The sequence below is a fragment of the Dioscorea cayenensis genome, chromosome 7, assembly GCF_009730915.1.
Source record: "Dioscorea cayenensis subsp. rotundata cultivar TDr96_F1 chromosome 7, TDr96_F1_v2_PseudoChromosome.rev07_lg8_w22 25.fasta, whole genome shotgun sequence".
Taxonomy (NCBI): Eukaryota; Viridiplantae; Streptophyta; class Magnoliopsida; order Dioscoreales; family Dioscoreaceae; genus Dioscorea; species Dioscorea cayenensis.
In genome coordinates this window covers 28075900-28088587 of record NC_052477.1, presented here as the reverse complement: position 1 = coordinate 28088587, position 12688 = coordinate 28075900, and the positions used below count along the sequence as shown (strand labels likewise).

Below are 12688 nucleotides of genomic sequence, written 5' to 3'. Positions count from 1 at the left end.
TTAGCTTTTTGCTGTGATATCACATTCTCTAGGATTTATAGGAGAAATATAAATTAAATTAAAAAAATAACATTAATGTTAGTTACTCATGCCCTTCATCATATATTCTTCAAAATTTAAGTTCCTTAAATTTTGGTAGCATAAAGGGTTTTTTGTTATAAGTTGCTTTGGTGACTAATGTTATCTTATATACATTTTGGAGGTGTTGTATTGTGTGATGAGGCTACTGAAGCTTTTGATAGCTCAACAGGATTTAGGTTGTAAATTGCTTTGGTAACTGACTTATCATATATTTACTTTTGATTTGCTAGATTTTGTGATGAGGCTACTAGTGCTCTTGATAGCACAACAGAAGCAGAAATACTCAGTTCACTGAAGGCTATAGCAAGTAATCGGACTTCTATCTTCATTGCTCATCGACTTACAACTGCAATGCAATGTGATGAGGTAAACCAATTCAAATAGAAAGTTATGCGATCCTTCAAATAATTTTTTCTTTTCTATTTTTTGATGATAGAACAGGAATGTAGCTACTCCTTTTGGTAATCTGCATGTTCTGCACTTTGATAGTTTGTGTATGTGGTCTTTTTTTTTTAAATTTTTAATTCTTAATTTTTGCTGGATCTGACGCAAGACAATATTTAGGTGTGCTTTTTATTGCAGTGATATCAGAATTCTTAGATCTTTTAGTTAGCAAATGGCATCAATCATAAATTATTCAAAAACTTAATTAACCAACTTAATAGTTAGATTATTTATGTTTCTATCATTATCATGGGAATTGAGGTGGGGAGTCATTTTCCTACCCTGCCTCATCCCCTGGTGATCCTCTCATGTCTTTGCTAAAAACATGAGAAATTGGGTTTTTCAAATCTAGGTCAGGCAGGCCCTTGCAAGGTCTGGTTAGCTTGCTATCCTTATTCTTTAAGAAGTTGAATGAAATGTGGAGGAGTTTGTTACTTCAAAGATCATCATTCATTGAAGTAAATTAGGCAGCAAACTGGCCGTAGGTAACATTGACATTTATGAGAATGTTAAAAGAGTTATATTTTACTAATCGAGACTTCAACAAAGCATTCAAAGAAGTATAAAGTGGAACTGTTGGAGTTTTTAAAAGATTAATAGATTGATAGAATGATCAATAAGATTTTCACTGTCTAGTCTCACTTTATTTTTTGACAGACAATGAGTTTAAATACAGCAGAAATACTAATTGAAAAAGAGAAAAACTAGGCACTACATGGAATGTGTTTCCATGATTAACAATCTCCAAAAAATCAGCAACTACTGTTGACCAAGTTATTTGAAACAATCAAATGGCTAGGAAATTTAAACAACTAGATTTAAAAATGTTGCAGCAGCTAAGCACAACTTCAACATTCCTCCTTGCTTTGGTTGTTGCAAACTCCAAGTTTATCTAAGAAACTCAAACTTGCTTTTCGGCAGAGGCTTTGTTACTATGTCAGCTAGTTGAAGATCAGATTTGCAATATTTTAAACCAACTGAGCCTTCCTTCTGCACTTCACTAAGAAGGATTAACTTGATGTTGAAGTGCTTAGTTTTCCCGTGAAAAATAGGATTATTAGAGATAGCAATTGCAGCTTGATTATTAACAAACACTTCTGTGCATCCATCTTGTTTCAGATTCAAATCCACTAACACTTTTCTTAGCCACAAAGCCTGATTTATTGTAGCATTAGCTGCAGTGAATTCAGCTTCTGCTGTAGACTGTGCGACTGTATTATGCTCCTTGCAACACCATGAGAATACACCTGAGCCAAACTTAAAATAGTAAGCTGATGTGTTTTTCATATCATCAAGTGAACCTCTCCAATCACTGTCAGAATAGCCCTGCAGAACAAAGTCCTGATTTGCACAAAACCTGATTCCATAATCCAGTGTTCCTCTCACATATCTGTGAAAATAGGAAAAATAGTTTGTATATATCATTAATAAAAGAGTACAAGGGTATATATAGAGAAATATTAGGGTTTTGTGGTATGGGCCTAATATGGCCCATTAATCAAATATAAACTATAACATAACTCTAACACTCCTCCTCAAGCTGGAGCATATATATCGAGCATGCCCATCTTGTTACATAGATTACTAAAGACTTTAACATTTAAACCCTTGGTGAAGATATCCGCTAGTTGCTCAAACGACTGGGTATATGGCGTAGAAATGACTCCCTTCAGTATCATATCACGAACATAGTGGCAATCAACCTCCACATGCTTGGTATGCACATGGAATGTTGGATTATTTGCAATGAAGATGGCGGCCTGGTTATCACACAACATTTGCATAGGTATTGTGATAGGGAATCCCAACTTAGATAGAAAAGACTACACCCAAACCATCTCACAAGCTGTCTGTGCCATTGATCTGTACTCTGCTTCTGCACTCGATCTCGAAACCACATTTTGTTTCTTACTTCGCCAAGTAACAAAGTTTCCATCGACATACGTATAGAAGCCTGACGTAGACTTTCTATCTCCTCTATCGCCAGCATAACCCGAGTCAGAATAGGTTACAACGTCCATGTGACCATGATTCTTGTAGAGAAGACCTTTCCGGGAGCTCCTTTAACATATGCAAGAACCCTCAGAGCACTCTGCCAATGAACTTCTCGTGGCTCATGCATAAACTGACTCAGGAGTCCAACTGCGTAACATATATCAGGACGAGTAACTGTCAAATAAATGAGCTTGCTAATCAGACGTCTGTATTGACCAGGATCTTTGAGAAATGTGGAAGATGTCCCCCAGAGGGTGGTGACTGCTCAATAGGTGTACTCTCTGGTTTACAACCCAATAAACCAATCTCCTCAAGTAAATCCAACACATACTTCTACTGTGAGAGAATTATCTTTCCTTTGGCATATGCAAACTCAATACCAAGGAAGTATCTAACGAAATGCTTCATTAAATGCTCCTTAGTTCTCTGAATGCCTTGACGATTGCTACCCGTCAACAAGATGTCATCGACATATACCGCAAGTACAACACAACTAGATGAAGTGTTCTTATAGAACATAGAGTGATCCACATTACACCTGCGAAAACCATCTGCAACTGCAATAACACTAAATTTTTCAAACCATGCACGAGGACTTTGTTTCAGACAATAGATCGCTTCTTGAGCTGGCAGACAAGATTCTCCCCCTGAGCAACATACCCCGGAAGTTGCTCCATGAACACTGTCTCAACTAAGTCTCCATAGAGGCATTTTTCACATCAAGTTGACAGAGTGCCCATGATTGATTCATAGCTATCGACAGTAGAATGCGAATGGAATTCATACGAGAAACTGGTGAAAAAGTCTCAGCATAATCGACACTATAAGTCTTGAGTAAAACCACGGGCCACCAATCGGGCTTTGTAGCCACCAACTGTACCATCCGTTTTGTGCTTGACACAGAAGACCTATCGGCAAGTAACGACGCTGGCATCAGCAGGGCGGGGCACAAGCTCCCATGTACCACGAGATCTTAAGGCTTCCATTTCATCATCCATTGCCGTCTGCCATTGTGGAAGCAAACACGCATCTTGGTAGTTCCTGGGAATTGACTCAGCAGACAAGGAAAGAGCAAAGGTGCGGAAGGACGGGTGAAGATTATCATAAGAAACAAAAAGTGAGATGGAATGTTTAGTACAAGAACAAATACCTTTGCGAAAGGCAATGGGAAGATCAAGAGACGGATTTGCATGGTGCGAGGAGAGAACCGGAGGAGGCGGAGCTGGCGGTGGTACACGCTGGCGGCGATGATAAACCTGTCCAAAACGGCCATCATCTGTATCCATTGGAGGAGGTGTCACACTAGGCATAGGCACAGGCGGAGGGACCGAAACAGGGATGGGGAGAATAATATCAGATGACGTAGTCTACATATTGTGAGAAACTGAGTCAGAAAAAAATGATTTAGACTCAAAAAACGTGACATCCATAGACACATAATACTTCTGACTAGGGTGAACCAACATGTATCCACGTTGGGTGCGGGAATATCCAACAAAGACACATTTAAGAGCACGCTGGCGCAACTTGTCCAAACAAGGAGTTAAATCTTGAGCAAAACCAACACAACCGAAAACACGATGGGACAAGTGAAACAACTCAGTGTCAAGTAGAAGACGATGTAAAGGAACCTCCCCCTAGAGGTGCAGAAGGCATTTGATTAATAAGATAGACTTCAGTTAAGATAGCATCATACCACAAATATATAGGAATATTATGCTCTACCATGAGAGTGCACAACATCCAAGATGTGACGATGCTTTCTTTCAGCAACCCCATTTTGTTGAGAGGTGTGTGGATAGGTGGTTTGATGAATAATCCCAAAGGACGCACACAAAGAATTTACAACAGAAGATACAAATTCTAAAGCATTATTGGTGCGAAGACATTTGAGAACAGTGGAAAACTGATTTTTTATTTCCAAAATGGATGTTTTAAGGACATTAGCAATGGACCGACGGTCTTTTAACAAATATACCCATGACACTTAGGAAAAATAATCAACAGACACAATATAGTAACGATGACCAGAAATAGACGCGACCTTAGAAGGTCCCCAAACATCACAATGAACTAAATCAAATAATGACTGACTAGACACTAGAGTAGAACGTTTAAAAGTAGCACAACGATGTTTACCCTAACTGACACGACTCACATTGAAACGACTCGACCCTAATTCAAGGCAAAGTTTGCTGAAGACGATTATGAGAAGGATGACCCAATCTACAGTGCCATATGAGTGATGACTCGGAGTTACAAACAAATGCTGCCAAACCACGAGGAATATCATCACGCACTAACGTATACACGCCGTCACCACGATTATGCCCCAAACCAATCCTCGTTCTCGTCTGCAGATCCTGAAAAATACAGTGAAAAGGGAAAAAAGTTACACTACAATTCAAATATTTGGTGATCGTAGAAACGGATAGCAAGTTGACAGGAAATTCAGGTACGAAAAGAACATTTAGTCTAAGTTGAGAGGAAGCCTGCACAACTCCCTCTCCGGACACCAAGCACGATTGTCCATCGGCAATTGCCATAGAACGAAAAACAGATGGAGAAAGATTTTGGAAAAAAGATTTTGTATCTGTCATGTGAGATGAGACCCAAGAGTCAATTATCCAGGAACTGTCCCTGGAAGCAAGAAAGGCATTACCTGAGGAAATAGGAGAAGAGACTGTCACGTGAGACGCTGTGCCCTATAGCTGCTGGAACCGTGCAAAGTCAGCCTGAGAGATAGTGACAAACTGTTCAACACCGGAAGTGGGTGATGAATCGGCCACCTCGGTACTAACATTGGCCACTGCCGGGCGACCATGCTTATCCCGACAGTGATCCTCAGTGTGGCTTGTCTGTCAATATAAGGTACACACAAATCTACTCCGAGAATCACCACGGCCAGCTCCTCGAGCACCACGAGAGGAGCTTTTATCACCACGCCCACGAGAAGCTAGGAAAAGCAGACTGATCAGAGGAAACAACGACCGATGGAGATGTGGATGTAGAAGACAGGCGAAGCACGCGAGTATAAATAGCAGCAAGATCGAGGCATTCTCTCAGAACTCAAAATAGAACCCTTCACCTTGTTTTGCACCTCAAGAGGAAGCCCGGAAAAATGTGGGATGATTGCAACTTCATTCAAGTAACGACGAAGGGTGGCCAAATCAAGAATTAATGGCTGGTAAATATCTAGCTCATCTAACAGGCTACGGATGTGAGTGAAGAATTGAGGGGTTGTACGATCGTCTTGACGGGCTGTAAACAGTTGCTCATATAACTCAAAAACACGAGAGATATTATTTTCATTTCTATATGTCAATCTGCACATCTCTCAAATTGCCTTTGCAGTAGTCAACATCACCACACTTCGGGCAATATCCGGCTCTATACTACCGGTCAACCATGAGCGAACTGCAGCATCCTCAGCAAGCCAATTAGCATACTTGGCATCCTTAGAGTCCGGCGGATTTGCCGTGAGGTACGACGATTTCTTATGAGCCATAAGGAAATGTTCAAAACTCTGTGCCCAAAAAACATAGTTCCTCTCATCTAACTTTGGTGAGGTACAATGGAGATTCTTAACTAAAGAATCATGAGACGAAGACATGACGATGAAGAGACAAATCCTTCAGCAACGAGACAAGTGCATCACTGGTGAAGGCTGAGGAACATCACCAGGCGCCCATAGACCAACGAGAACAGCGAGAGATGAGTGGCGGTTGGCGGTAGAGGTAGCGGCGGCGGGTGGAAGGCTAGGGTTTGGAGTGGCGGTGGTGACGGCTAGGGTTTAACTTGGTGCTCTGGTACCATGTGAAGATAGGAAAAATGGTTTGTATATATCATTAATAAAAGAGTACAAGGGTATATATAGAGAAATATTATGGCTTTGTGGTATGGGCCCAATATGACCCATTAATCAAATGTAAACTATAACATAACTCTAACAATATCTAAGGACTATTTTAGCAGCTGTAAGATGTGTTTCAGTTGCACAATTCATAAATTCAGATAATAGACTTACAAAGTGCAAGATATCAAGCCCTATAGCTATTAGATAAATCAGGCAACCTACTAAACTTCTGTAGAAGTTTTCATCAGTCATCTCAGCTTCATCTTCCTTGCTCAACTTCTCCTTTTGACACATTGGAGTATCTACACTCTTGCATTTATCCATTTTTGAATTTTTTCAGAATTTCCTTAGCATACTTCTTTTGACAGATAAACACTTCTTCATTCTTTTGCTTTATTTCCATTCCTAGAAAGTAAGCCATTTCTCCCAAATCTATCATCTCAAAGGTTTGCTTCACATCTTCTCTGAACTTTTTCACAAGTTCTTCATTGCTTCCTGTAACGAGCAAATCATCCACATATAATGAAACAACAACAAAATTGATTTCATCACCTTTGATGTAAAGGGTAGCTTCACTCAGACTTTAGTCTGAAACCAAACTGCATCATCAAGTGCTCATCAATTCGACTATACCATGCTCTTGGAGCCTGTTTCAGGCCATACAAGGCCTTCTTGAGCAAGTACACATCATCTTCTTGCCCTTTCACAACAAATCCCTTAGGTTGCTGAACATAAATCTCCTCCTCCAAGAAACCATTCAAGAATGTTGATTTAACATCAAGTTGATAAACTTTCCAAACCCTTTTGTACAGCTATTACAAGCAATAACCTGATTGTATCTAGTCTGCAGGAGCAAATGTATTAGAAAAATCAACACAAAAATTCTGAGCATACCCTTTCACAACAAGTCTAGCTTTATGCCTGCTGATTGAGCCATCAGGATTCAATTTGGTTCTAAATACCCACTTTACTCCAATCACTTTTCTATTTGTAGGTCTTCTTACCAACTTCCAGGTTTCATTTTTTTCGATCATCTTGAGCTCTTCCTTCATTGCAATAAGCCATTTTGGATCCTTCTCAGCTTTACAAAAATTTGTAGGTTCAAGTACAACCACATTGCATCTTTGATAAATATCAGAAAGTGATCTCATACCTCTAACAGGAATATCATCAACCAACTCATCTTCTTTGAGCTGCAATTTTGGAACTTGGTCAAGAACCAAAGCTGATTGTTTTCCTTCCCAATCCCACTCATCATTCTCCATGAAATGCACATCTCTGCTTATCAAGATTTTCTTAGTATTTGGTTGAAAGATTCTGTAAGCTTTTAGAGATTGTGCTATAACCAATAAAGATCCCCACTTCTGCCCTTCTATCTAATTTATCTCTTTTGATTTGAGGAAAATAAACAAAGCACAAGCATCCAAACACTTTGAGATTATTCAGAGAAGGTTTAAAACCGGACTAGGCTTCATATGGAGTTTTTTCTGTTACAGCTTTTGTAGGAAGCTTGTTTAGAAGAAAGACTGCAGTATGTGCCGCTTCTGCCTAATATTCCCTTGGCAAGTTCTTCTTAAACATCAAACATCTAGCCATCTCCATTATGGTACGATTCTTTCTCTCGCTGACGACTCCATTTTGTTGTGGAGTATATGGAGCAGTGAGTTGATGTACAATTCCTGCCTCTTCACAGAAAAAATTAAATTGATTGGAGGTGTATTCTTTGCCATTATCATATCTCAAAGCTTGGATTTTGTGACCACTTTGTGTTTCAATCCATTGCTTGAATTGCCAAAAACACCAGCAACTTCTGACTTGAATCTGAGAAAATAGATCCAACACATTCTGGAATAGTCATCAATGAAGATCAAGAATTACCTGCTTCAATTGAGAGATGGAGTTTTGTGAGGTCCAGCCACATTAGTGTGTATCAATTTCAGCTTTTCAGTAGCTTTCCAAGTTGATTTCTTGAATGGAAGTCTTGATTATTTTCCTTGTTGGCAAGCTCTACAATCTGGAATTTCAGATTCAAGGTAAGGAAGACCTTGGATCAATTCCTTTCTCTGCCCATTTACCACATCTGTATGATTGAAATATCCAAGCCTCTTGTGCGAGACTTCTGCATGGACTTTTGTTGCAGTGAACGCTGCTTGCTCCTCCTCCAATGGATCAAGCGCAAAGCTCTTCCCTTTTATTTTTACTTTGAATACATTGTTGCATCCTTGATTAAGCACTGATTTGTTTCAAAGATAACTTTGAAACCTTTTTGAATCAACTGGGCAACACTCAACTAATTTTGACTAATGTTAGGTACAAATAACACATCTTTGATAAGCTTTGTACTTGAAATGCTTTCAATTGCCACTGTGCCTTTTTCCTTGACTGCAATATACTCTCCATTGCCGATCTTCACTTTGGAAGCTACTGAAGTATCCAATTCCTTCAAGAGATCACGATCAAATGTCATATGGTTGGTACAACCATTATCAATGAGCCACTTCTCACTTGATTGATAGATTGCAAAACAAGTAGCTACAAAGAGTTGCTCATCCTATTCCTCATCAGCAACTTGAGCAACATTCTTTTGTTGCAAATTTACTTGTGTCACAATCTTCTCTTGAATGTTGCTCTTACAAATTCTTTGATGATGTCCCATTTTCTGGCACTTTTCACATTGCTGGTCTGGATTTCTTCAGCATTTGAAAGGCGGATGACCTTTTCTTCCACAATGTTTACAAGGGGAGAAATCAGATTTTGTTCCCTTATTCTTTTCTTTTCCTCCTTGACTGGACTGAGCTCTTGCAGCTAATGCACCTTCAACAGACACTTCAGACTTCATTAGCCTTCTCTGTTCTTATGCCTGCAAGGCATTCATCAATTCTGCCAAACTAATTTTTGACACATCTTTGGTGTTTTCCAGTGAAGAAATGGTAGCTTCAAATCTTTCATGAACAGTAACCATAATTTTTTGAACTAATCTGGAATCAGGGAATTCAGAGCCAAGTAATTTTAATTTGTTTGCAATTCTAAGTATTTTGTCAGAGTACTTCACCATCTCAGAGTCATTCATCTTTTGCAGTTCAAACTCTCTGATCAGGTTCAGAATTTTCATTCCTTTAATCCTCTCATCTCCTTCATACTCCTTCTTCAGGAAATTCCAAACTTCAAAAGCAGATTTCATTGTTATGATTCTGACAAATATTTCAGAGGAGACTGCAGCAAATAATGTAGCTCTTGCCTTTGATTTTCTTGATTTCTTCTTTTTGTGATTCTTGGATCTGCGCCATAGTTGGATTTGCTGGTAGTGAAGGAACTTCATAGTCCTCCTCCATAGCTTTCTAGAGATCATGCCAGCCTCCATCTTTGCTGCTCAGACATAATAATCTTGACCATTGAAGATTGGAGGTGCTAGTCAAGTAAAAGGAGTTTCTGAATCCATGAAAGAAGAAAACAAGATAAAACAAATTCTCACAATCATAGGTCCCTCAAGAAGAGGGCCCTGGTACCAATTTGTTGGAGTTTTTAAAAGATCAATAGATTGATAGAATGATCAATAAGATTTTCACTGTCTAGTCTCACTTTATTTTTTTAACAGACAATGAGTTTAAATACAGCAGAAATACTAACTGAAAAAGAAAAAAACTAGGCACTACATGGAATGTGTTTCCATGATCAACAACCTCCTAAAAATCAGCAACTACTGCTGACCAAGTTATTTGAAACAATCAAACGGCTAGGAAGTTTAAACAACTAGATTTAAAAAATGTTGCAGCAGCTAAGCACAACTTTAACAGGAACAACAAAATCTGTAGTAACTGGTCTTGATAAAGCATCAGCTAACATTATCTACCGTGTATTATCTATGCTCAGATTTTTCTAATTGATGCTAATATGCTAAGATTATCTCCCTATGCTTAGATTTGGTTGTAAATCGCTGAAGACACATGCATCAATATGTTTTTAATTTTTTTTAGGCAAACTATGACGCTCATTCCATCAAGTTTGGTGAGGGATGTTAAGAGTATTATTATTAAGGGATGAGCAAAAAAATCGGGAACCGATATCTGATTTTTTTACTCAAATTTTGTGGGTACCCGATGAATTTGATCCGGTTTTTAGTATATTCTTATATATATATATATATATATTAATAAATTCAAATTTTACATGGGCTAAAAGTAAAAAATCCAAATCCACAATCTAATCCTTTAAGAGTTATAGATATATATATTAATAAATTTAAATTTCATAGGGGCTAAAAGTTAAGAAAAACATATTCAATTCCCTAATAAAAAAGTTATATTCTTTTTATTTTAATTCCTCTCTTATAGACCTCATCCCCCGTGTTTTCTCTCTAGCCTTCATTATTGAGGAAACATTTGACTAATTAGAAGATATTTGATTTCTTTTTTATTGCTTAATAAAACTTTTTATTATTTTTGTTAAGATTTTTTGTATAAAGAATAATATAAGATTTTAATCTTTTTGTTAGTCACCAGTTTGTCATATTTGCTTTTTATGTAATGTTATTATATAAAAACAATTTAATAAGGTAGATAGAACTTAAATTTGAATTTGGATATCCAATCCGGTTTAAACATGGTATCCGGTTTTCAGTATCTAGTTTAAACTAGGTTTACAGCGGGTTGAGTTTTTTAAAAACCGGGTCTGATACGGGTCAATTTTTTTAAAAACCGAATTAGGTACCTGGTTTTGCTCACCCCAAATTTCATTATATTCTTGACTATTTTCGTTGTTTATCATTTATTATGGTTTAGAAAATAAATATAATGATGTAACAGATAAACTTTCCAAAGTCTGTATTTTTTCTCTTGCTGATTTTCAAGTATAACCTGTAATGTGAAACTGAAAACTATCATTGAAAAATCTCAGTTTGCAATGTTTGTTTAGTCTTTTAAGTCTATACTACTGCATTTATCCATTATTTATTTTTTTATTAGTACAAAGCATGCTTCCCTTCTTTCTGGTGGCATATTTTTTATGCACTATCCTAATATCTCAAATCAAGACCATTTGTAGTTTTTTTCCCTACTAATGTCAATTTCTCATACCAGAACTGAAATCACTGCTGTTGTTTATGCTTTGGATAAAATGTTGTTGTGCACTTCATCACCATTTCTGGAGAAACAAAAGTAACGTAGTCTATTTCTTATTATATTCAAAAGTTAGCATCACACTTTTAAACTGTTTATTACTAGATAATCGTGCTCGAGAATGGAAAGGTGGTAGAACAGGGTCCGCATGAAATCCTCTTGTCAAGGGCAGGAAGATATGCAGAGCTTTGGAATCAACAGAACAATAATGATGCCATTAATACAGTTTCAGTAGTATAAGCATTGGGCTCATCAGACCAACAAATGATGTGATGCTATGGTGCTACCAATTTAATTTCAAAAGTATGAAAGTTCAATTGCTAAAGTTCAATGCCTACAAAAGACAACATTCGCCTCAAAATTTTCTTCTCTTGTATACATATGTATGTACACACACAGATGAAAAAGTAGGTGTATACAATGTGTTCAAAGAGTTATTTTTCCTGTCATTGGAATGTGTGGAACAGTAAGCTTCAATACACTTTACGAGTTACATGTATAAGATTTGTAACATACACATTGCTAACTTATTGTATGCACAGACTTTGTGATGTGTCTGTGAGAACCAGTTCCCCTAAACAAGTTTTGCACGCTGAATGTTGATGCACATTACATCTGTATATACTTGTACCTTTCTTTGCCCAAATGAAATGTCTTAAGCTGCATCAATTTAGTTTTAGAGTGTTGTAATTGACATTCTATCTTGTTCTCATTCAATTATGTGTTAGTTTGATATAGATGTTCAGTTCAGGTAGGGATGGGAACGGATAGGGTTTGTCAAAACCCTTTCCCGTATCTATAACTCCTATCTCATACCTGTATCTTTACCCGTACTCTCCATGTACAAAAAATTATACCTTTATCTTTATCCACAAGGTATGAGTATATCAGCAGGGTACTCGCTTGTCCGTTGTTCAAATTATCGAGTTAAATTTAAATATAAATTTAAATAATAATATAATGTTTAAACGCATGTCCATAAATTCAAAATTACAAGTTGATATATATTTGTTTATCTTAAATTATATAATCACATAAAAATTATATGTAATAAATTAATTACATCAAAATAAGAAGTTTGTTGATTTTCATTGATGTCTATTTAGGACTCAATAGTAACTCTACCTTTTTTTTTGTTTATGTTTAATTATCTTGGTTTTTGTTTTAAATTTTTTCATGTATTTACTATTTATATTTT

The 12688-nt window shown here is 37.2% G+C and overlaps 1 long non-coding RNA gene across 1 annotated transcript; it reads left to right on the top strand.

The window, feature by feature from the left end:
* The first annotated feature begins 204 nt into the window (after nt 1-204).
* LOC120265846 lies at nt 205-12041 on the top strand. Its single transcript, XR_005537771.1, has 2 exons — nt 205-447; nt 11596-12041. It is a non-coding gene; the product is annotated as an uncharacterized LOC120265846 (long non-coding RNA).
* The last annotated feature ends 647 nt before the right edge of the window (nt 12042-12688 follow it).